Raw genomic sequence first — 9,956 nt, forward strand, 5'->3', positions numbered from 1 at the left:
AGTGCAGGAGAGGAGGCAGCGCCATGGTGGGAGAAGGTGAGTGGAGGCAGCACCGATAACTTTAAAGGTGCTGCGTGTGTGTGTGTGGGGGGGGTTGTAGTTGTAGTGCCCACCCATCCAACCCGCTGGCCCACCCAAAAATTGTCTTCTGGCTACGCCACTGGTAGTAGCCCAGCGGTACTTCTGTTTTAGCGAGCGGTAAGCCCGCGTTGAGCTTATAGCCACTTTGTAAAAGACCCCCTCTATAAAGAAAGCATTAAGATTTACTGGTACATGACAATTATGAGCGTAAATGATTCGAATAATGACATGTGGAGGGGCATTTTTGATAGGACATCCAAATCCAGTTTTGGACATTTTGCAAAGGCATAGAATTCCAGATCTTAACTGTATAATAGCAATAAGATCCTTGACATTTAACAGATGGAAAACATAATACTAAATGTCCAAACCTCCTGCCTAAAAAAATCAATAAATAAGGAAACTTTTCTGGTACATTTCCAACCAATGTCTTGAAAACCAAACAATATTCTAAAGGCAACCAGTGCAGATCCAGCAAGAAAGGGGAGATATGATCACATCTAGATTTAGAATAAAGAGTTCTATGCCCCTATATGCTAAACTCCAGAAAGATACTTACGGCAGAAAGTATTGTTTCGCCAGCTGGGAACAGTGACTCCTACTCGCTGACAGGAATCGGCATAGACCTCCAAAGCTTGACACAAAACTTGATTTCCAGCACAATGTTCAAGGACGCAGGTTTCAAAGAAGCTCTCAGGGTTAATCACTGAATGACAGACACTGAAAAGTGCATTTTTGCTTGTCAACAAGCCACAGAAAGCATCACTTTTGTAGAGTTCTTCCCTTACACATGGAGCTGGTGTGGGTGGAATGACCACACATGAGGGATCATCATCTGTTACCCAGCTGTTTCCCAGCTGAATTGAATTCTGAGCCTGCTGTCCATTGGGCATCATGTAATCATCCTCTCTCCGATCATTGAAGTTACCACACATGCCACATGTCAGGTTGAAATATGTGGTGGGGACCTTCACTTCCACAGAATGATCAGTGTCATAGGAAACTGTCAGTCTAAACTCAGTCTCCAAAACGACATATCGGCCACTTCTGGTTATGTTAAGAGAGCCATTAGCTAGTGTTGCAGGCAGGTTTCTCCATGTTTCATTAACCTATAGGAAAAGAGAGCAGAGTTTCATTTGCATGACCAAAAAAAAATCAATCATGGACCTGCCTGATGCCTCAGTGTTGGTACTGTACATCATTTACACCATGAAGAGGTCTTGGGTTCAATTCCCAGGTTGAGTTGTTTGTTCGTTAGGTCTCCTGGGGCTGGAGAGACTGCAAAAGTAATCCTCTGTGGCCCTAGGGAGGAGGAGTACTGGTCAGTGCCCAAATGTGAAATGTGTGGGGCGGGGGGTAAATTCTGTGTAGGTTGCTTAAAATGAGCCACTAGGATATTATTTATTTATTGATTTATTTGGATTTTGCTCACACCTTTTCAGTAGTAGCTCAGGGTGAGTTACATTCAGGTACACTGGGTATTTCTGCTGTGATCTAAGTGCAAATTCTATATTTATTTATTTATTTATTACATTTGTATCCCGCGCTTTCCCACTCAAAACAGGTTCAATGCGGCTTACATAGTAATAGGGATTACAGCAGATTGTTAGAGAAGGTATGAGTTAAGTATAACAGAATAATAAAAGGGATAAGTAGATAGAGATAGGCAGTGGAGAAGGGAGTAGGATGGGAGATATATTCTCGGTCAATGACGTTGTTGCCTGGGTATGTGTTGGGTAGATGGGTTCCTAAGATTAGTCTGGGTCATTTGGATAGGCTTGTTTGAATAAATGGGTTTTCAGTGCTATATCAGCAATGACGTGCATAATTGACATTATAGAATTCTGGTGGAAGTCTGCAGTTGTACACCAACATTTAGGTTTGGCATTTGCACCATATCAACAGCTGATGTAAATTGTACAGATAAACGTTGCAGTTGCGCGAGTGAGTGACATGATTCTAGAAGCTTAGCATGTAAACATCTGGCACGCACATGGTGTATGGTTTGAATTCTGCATCTGTACAGGGCTTTTGTGCTCTCCTTGTGTTTACAAGGATCTTTATACAAGCTATCTCACACATCTTTATCTGCAGAGACTTGATTTCGACCACCGAGGCAGGCGGTTTTTCCTGTACCGAAATATGGGCAGTGTCAAGTCCTTTGTTTGGTGCTTTGAATAAAAGTGTGATTTAGCAACATCTCCTGTAGCGGTTCATCCTTTGGTCAGCCTCTACTCTCTTCTGTTTGTTATGCCACTGACCTGCCCATGCCCACTCCCATGTTTTCCTTGCAACATACTATGGATTTTAAACCCTAAGGGGCTGATATTCAGCCAGCGGGAAGCAGCCCACATAAGTGCCGCAGTTGGCACAAACCCTGGATGGCAGGCCGTTTCCTGTGACCAGCATTGAATGTACAGGGGTCTTTTGGCCGGTGGTAACTTAACCATCTAAAGCAAATATTCAGTGCTGGCCGCTTAAGTTAATAACGGGCAAAAATACTACTGCTATTTATGTGGTTCGATTTGGCCACTAAACTTAGCAGATCAGCGCTGAATATTGCCAGTTATTGTGTGATGTAGTCAGTTAACTTTTTGGCACTGACCGTGAATATTTAGCAGAGATAACCAGTTATCTCACATTGAATATTCGTGGTTAGGCGCCGAAACGCTATTTAACAGGTCAACAGCCGGTTCTGGGTGGTTAAATAGCTTTCAATATCGGGGGTAAGTTTATAAAAACAGCAACTAAAATCAAGCTATAACAGTGTTTCCCAAGTATCCCCTTCCAGTCACATTTTCATGAAAGAGATTAGCATATAATCTACTTCAGGAAGCTGGTGAAAGCTTGATTCTCCAAGGACAAGCAGGCTGCTTGTTCTCACATGTGGATCGACATCCTCGTTGGCCCAGGAATCGGCATTTTGCAAGCAAAATATAAACAAAGTTTTGCCAGAGTCTTCTGGCGCGCATGCTTGGACTGATTTCCCACCCGCCGTGCGAGCCTGCCTCCTCAGTTTTCTTTTCTCCGCGTTGAGGTGTGGTAGTTTTTTTCTGCGCTCCTCTCAGGCCCAGGAAAGAGTCTTCGAGTTTTCGATTTTTTCTTCTAATTTTTCTTTATTTTATTATTATTGTCATTACCAAAAAAAAAAAAAGTTCCCGTAGTGTACTTTTACTTTTGTCCCCTTTCAAGTTTCCTTTGTTTTTCGTCGCGACCGGGTTATTCCCTTATTTTTGTGCCCTTTTTCTTTTATCAGGCACAATTGCGTCTTTTGATTTCGCTGAAGCCGTTTTTCCTTCCATGTCTCAGCTACCTCACAATTACATGGTGGTGGACTCTGCCCTCAAAAGAGCCAAGAGCACTAGGGACTATGCCTTGGCGACCCCAGGCAGAGAATCTAGAACTTTGGACTGTTTTGGGAGAAAGGCGTATCAGGCCGCTATGCTCGCTGCCAAGATCCAGACTTACCAGCTCTTCACAAGCGTCCACTTGTGGAACTCGGTGAGGCAACTGTCCAGTTTGGTTGATGCGCTCCCTTCGGAGCAGGCTGAGCCTTTTCGCCAGGTGGTCATACAGCAGAAGGCGTGTCAAAAATTCCTGGCCAGGGGTATGTTTGACACTTTTGATGTAGCATCCAGGTTCGCTGCCCAAGGTATAGTGAAGCGCAGACTCTCCTGGCTGCGTGTCTCTGACCTGGATCAATCAGTCCAGTATCAGATGGCGGATGTTCCTTGCCAGGGAGATAACCTTTTTGGTGAGAAAGTAGAGGATCTAGTTGACCAGCTTAATGATGCTATGGATTCTCTCTCCTGCTGGGCATCTTCTGCTACTACCTCCTCATCTAGGAGGATTTTTGGAGGGAAGAGGAGTGCTCCCTATTCCTATGCTAGGCGTAGGTACACTCCTGCTTCTTGGCAGCCTGCCCAGGCTCAGTCCCAGCACGCTTGTTCTCGTCAACAGCGTGCGCCTAAGACCACTGCGGCTCCCCAGCAAAAGCAAGGGATGGGCTTTTGACTGGCTCCAGTTCAGCACAGCCTCAGTAAACGTGTCCATACCGGACGACTTGCCAGTTGGGGGGAGGTTAATGTTTTTTCACCACAGGTGGCCTCTTATAACCTCTGACCGGTGGGTTCTTCAAATTGTTCGGTTAGGATACACCCTCAATCTGGAATCCAAGCCTCCAAATTGCCCACCAGGAACTCAGTCTTACAGCTCCCAGCACAAGCAGGTACTTGCAGAGGAACTCTCCACCCTTCTACAGGCCCAAGCGGTCGAACCCATTCCACCAGGGGAAGAAGGGCTGGGATTCTATTCCAGGTACTTTCTTGTGCAAAAGAAAATGGGGGGGGGGGGATGCGTCCCATCCTAGACCTAAGGGCCCTGAAATAAATTCTTATCCGAGAAAAGTTCAGGATGGTTTCCCTGGGCACCCTTCTTCCAATGTTTCAGGGAAACAATTGGCTATGCTCTCTGGACTTAAAGGATGCTTACACACACATCTCGATACTTCCAGCTCACAGGAAGTATCTTCGATTTCGACTGGGAACACAGCATTTTCAGTACCGTGTACTGCCTTTTGGCCTGGCGTCTGCGTCCAGTGTGTTTTCAAAATGCCTAGCTGTAGTCGCAGCATCTCTATACAGACTAGGAGTGCATGTGTTTCCTTATCTCGACGATTGGCTGGTGAAGAGCACCTCGAAGGAAGGTGCTCTGGAGTCCATGTGAATGACTATTCAGGTGCTGGAGCTACTGGGGTTCATCATAAATTATCCCAAGTCCCATCTCACCCCAGTCCAAAAATTGGAATTCATTGGAGCTCTGCTGAACACTCAGACAGCGCGAGCTTATCTCCCCGAGGCAAGAGTGGACAACCTTCAGTCCCTGGTGTCCATGGTTTGAGCATCTCAGCAGGTCACGGCTCAGCAGATGTTGAGACTTCTGGGGCACATGGCCTCCACAGTTCATGTCACACCCATGGCACATCTACATATGAGATCAGCTCAATGGACCCTAGCTTCCCAGTGGTTTCAAGCTGCGGGGTATCTAGAGGATGTAATCCAACTGTCCACCGACTTTCGGAATTCTCTTCAGTGGTGGACGATTTGATCCAATTTGACTTTGGGGCGACCATTCCAAGTTCCTCAGCCACAAAAAGTGCTGACGACGGATGCATCTCTCCTGGGATAGGGAGCCTGGTCCTTTCAGGAAAAAGGTCTGCAGATCAACCTCCTGGAATTAAGAGCGATCTGGAACGCTCTAAAGGCTTTCAGAGATCGACTATCCAACCAAATCATTTTGATTCAGACAGATAATCAGGTTGCCATGTATTACACCAACAAGCAGGGGGGCACCGAATCTCGCCCTCTGTGTCAGGAAGCCGTCCAGATGTGGCTTTGGGCATGCCGTCACAGCATGTTTCTCCAAGCCACTTATTTGGCAGGCGTAAATAACAGTCTGGCCGACAGGTTGCCTCATGAGTGGTCACTAAACATGGGCGTAGTCTGCAAGATCTTCCGAGCGTGGGGCACCCCCTTGGTGGATCTTTTTGCCACTCAGATCAATCACAAGGCCCCTCAGGTCTGTTCCAGGCTTCATGCCCACGACAGACTAGTGTCAGATGCCTTTCTCCTGCATTGGGGGACAGGCCTTCTGTATGCGTATCCTCCCATACCTCTGGTAAGGAAGACTTTGCTGAAGCTCAAGAAAGACTGTGAAACCATGATCCTGATTGCACCCTTCTGGCCATGTCAGATTTGGTTCCCTCTTCTTCTGGAGTTGTCCTCCGAGAACCGTGGAGATTGGAATGTTTTCCAACCCTCATCACCCAAAACGAGGGGTCGCTTCTACATCCCAACCTCCAGTGTCTGGCTCTCACGGCCTGGATGTTGAGGGCTTAGAATTCGCCTCCTTGGGTCTTTCAGAGGGTGTCTCCCGAGTCTTGCTTGCTTCCAGAAAAGATTCCACAAAGAGGTGTTACTCTTTCAAATGGAGGAGGTTTGCCATCTGGTGTGACAGAAAGGCCCTAGATCCTCTTTCTTGTCCTACACAGACCCTGCTTGAATACCTTCAACACTTGTCAGAGTCTGGTCTCAAGACCAACTCCATAAGAGTTCACCTTAGTGCTATTAGTGCTTTTCATCGTTGTGTAGAGAGCAGCGGCGTAGCCACGAGTGGGCTTGGGTGGGCCAGGGCCCACCCACTTAGGGTTCAGGCCCACCCAACAGTAGCACACGTTTAGTGGTAGCTGGTGGAGATTCCAAGCTCTATCTGCTGAAGACTTCCCCCTCATGGTAAGCCAAGGTGGAAAGAAGCGTTTTCTCACCAGCTGAGATATTTTGGTGGTGGTGGTGGTGGGGGAGAACACTTGGTGCCCACATCTTGCCTAGGCCCACCCAAAATCTGTTGTCTGGCTACGCCCCTGGTAGAGGGTAAGCCTATCTCTGGACAGCCTTTAGTTGTTCGCTTTATGAGAGGTTTGCTTTTGTCAAAGACCCCTTTCAAACCTCCACCCGTGTCATGAGATCTCAATGTCATTCTCACCCCACTGATGAAAGCTCCTCTTGAGCCACTGAATACCTGCCATCTGAAGTACTTGACCTGGAAGGTTATTTTCTTCGTGGCTGTTACTTCAGCTTGTAGGGTCAGTGAGCTTCATGCCTTAGTAGTACATGCACCTTATATCAAATTTCATCACAACAGAGTAGTCCTCTGCACGCACCCTGCCAAAGGTGGTGTCGGAATTCCATCTGAACCAGTCAATTGTCTTGACAACATTCTTTCTCCATCCTCATACTCGTCCTGGCGAAAGCAGTTTGCATACCTTGGACTGCAAGAGAGCATTGGCCTTTTACGTGGAGCGGACAAAGCCCTTTAGACAGTCCGCCCAGTTGTTTGTTTCTTTCGATCCCAACAGGAGGGGAGTCACCATCGGAAAACGTAGAATCTCAAATTGGTTAGAAGATTGCATTTCCTTCATATACTCAAGCTGGGCTGACTCTGGAGGGCCATGTCACAGCTCATAATGTTAGAGCCATGGCTGCGTCAGTGGCTCACTTAAAGTCAGCCTCCATTGAAGAGATTTGCAAGGCTGCAACGTGGTCATCAGTCCACACATTCACATCTCACTACTGCCTTCAGCAGGATACCCGACGCGACAGTTGGTTTGGGCAGTCAGTGCTGCAGAATGTGTTCAGAGTTTAGATTCCAACTCCACCCCCCTAGACCCATTTTTGTTCTGTTCCAGGCTGCACGCTCAGTTAGTTGTTTATGGTTTCAGGTCAACCTATGTTATGTCCTCGCCGTTGTGAGGCCTAATTGATCAATGTTCATTGTTTTGAGTGAGCCTGGTTGCTAGGGATACCCCACATGTAAGAACAAGCAGCCTGCTTGTCCTCGGAGAAAGTGCAGGTACTTACCTGTGGCAGGTATTCTCCGAGGACAGCAGGCTGATTGTTCTCACAAACCCGCCCACCTCCCCTTTGGAGTTGTTATTTATTTTTTTATTTGCTTTTTGATTAAACTGAGGAGGCACGCTCGTGTGGCGGGCAGGAAATCAGTCTGCGCATGCGTGGTGCGTGCTGCATGTGCGCCAGTAGACTCTGGCAAAACTTTGTTTATATTTTGCATGAAAATGCCGATTCTTGGGCCGACGCGGACGTCGACCCACATGTGAGAACAATCAGCCTGCTGTCCTCGGAGAATACCTGCTACAAGTAAGTATCTTCGCTATCTTCAACCAGGCCTTTAATGGAAGAAGTAACCAACTTGCTAGCCAACATACTATCATGCTTATCCACTCCTACCCTAGATAAGATAATATTTAAGCACCTTTCTGACCACATTTAAGCAACTTTCTTTAAATTAGTCCCTTATTTTCTTACTCCTTTTACTCTGTCTTATCTATCTATATGTTCCATCTTTGCTATCTATTAAAATGCTTTATTATGTATTGTGTTAACATTGTAATGCAGTATACTATGCCATACTTTGTTTTGTTGTTTGAGTACTTTTACTGCTGTAATTGTCTATTACTTATGCTTGACTTATTTTTGCTGTACACCACCTTGAGGGGTCCTTTTACTAAGCCACGGTAAAAAGTGGTCTGTGGTAATCTGGGTACTTGTTTTGGGCACATGCTGGGCCATTTTTTACCAATGGGCCGGCAAATGGGTGTGCACTGAAATTAAAACTGGCATGCCCATTTACAGCCTGAGCCCTTACTGTCACTCATTGACCTAGTGTTAAGGGCTCACGCGCTACCTTCGTGGTAACCATGCAGCATGCGCCAACTGCTGATTACCACTGGGAACACCTCTACAGAAGAAAATAGAAAATTATTTTCTACCACAGAGTTCAGGGCATATCATACTCAGAATTACCACCAGGCACACGTGCTAGCCTGGCGGTAGTGCCAATATGGCACACGCTACCCACGCCTTAGCCCTCCCACACCTTAATAAAAGGGCCCCTGAATGAATTTCTTCAAAAAGGCAGTAAATCAATAATAAATAAATAGAATATAACGGAGGCCGTGTATGCAGATCAATCTCATGCATATTCATGCATATATTTATAGTAGATATCCTGAAAACCTGACTCCAGGACCAACTTGGGAACACTGTTCTATGACCTATGCACATAACTTTGCAATGCTAAGTTACAGAATTAGGGGGTGAGTGGCTGAACATAATGCTCACAATTGCAGGGTACCAAAAGGAGCCTTGTTGCAGGAACTGGGTTGTCTGGCTACTTAGAAAATATATGATAGGTAATTCTAAATGAAATGTTCCTGGTACTGGATCCCATTGCAACTCCCAATTCAACTGAAAGTTCAAAAGCCCAAGAGAAAATTGTCAGGTAAAAATGTGATAATACATTAAATTCATTTTTTAAAAAAAGCATTCTACTTGTTGGAGTATGAAAAGAATAAATGCTTGCAAACTGGTAGTGGCTTAGTACCTTCCAGCAAGGCCACAGTGACCTTGGTAGCAGATGTTTTGGCACCAGCTTCTTTGTTCTGGTAGCTGCATGATAGTAACACAGGGGAGAGAGAGAGTGTTCATTTAAGTGCCAGAGTTTGTAAGATGATCTACTGTGGATGGTAGGGATCAAAGACTTAGACAAAAAAATCTCTTATATTTGGGCAAATGGATGGGTCAGTTATCGAATGTGTCTCTATGGTGCTGATCCTATTCTTGAGAAAATCTTGCAACATATTTCCTCTGTAGGCAGACAATAAAGGCCAGGTGAAGCAGTTTCGCCAATGTCCCAGCCTCATACTCAGGTTACGGCATTGTCAGGCAAGTTCTATAGCAGGGCGCTTACATTCCAGTGCCTTAGGGGGCACCTAATTGGATCCTATTCCATAAAGAAAAACAGGTACCTAACTTTCCTCATTGAATACTAGTGTAACTGAGTATATATACACGTATGCGTTTAGGCATGATAACTTATGCCAGCCATAGAGCTGGGATAAAGTTCACACTGAAATCTTCGTGCTTAACCTACAGTTACATATAGAAATGTACACGCTGCCCACACTCCATCCATGTGAATGCCCGCTTGTAAACTACAAGTTATTGATAGTATATGCATAGTTACAGAATAATGCATAGTCAGAATATTGGCATTTATATATGTATGTGAGCCCACAAACACCTATATGTCAGTATTCAGCATCTAAATGCTGGCACCCACCTTATAGAATTACCCCCAATACACTCATGCACAAGTTGGTCTTCTGGTGGGGCTGGCAAGGCTTGACCATGCCATGAAAAGAGGGAATACAGCTGCTACTGCTAATCTAGTGGTCCTTTCCCCACTACAGTGGGACTAGGGGACACTCTTAGATGAGACTTCCCTTAAGATCTCAGGGC

The sequence above is a fragment of the Microcaecilia unicolor genome, chromosome 10 (genome assembly GCF_901765095.1).
Source record: "Microcaecilia unicolor chromosome 10, aMicUni1.1, whole genome shotgun sequence".
Taxonomy (NCBI): domain Eukaryota; kingdom Metazoa; phylum Chordata; class Amphibia; order Gymnophiona; family Siphonopidae; genus Microcaecilia; species Microcaecilia unicolor.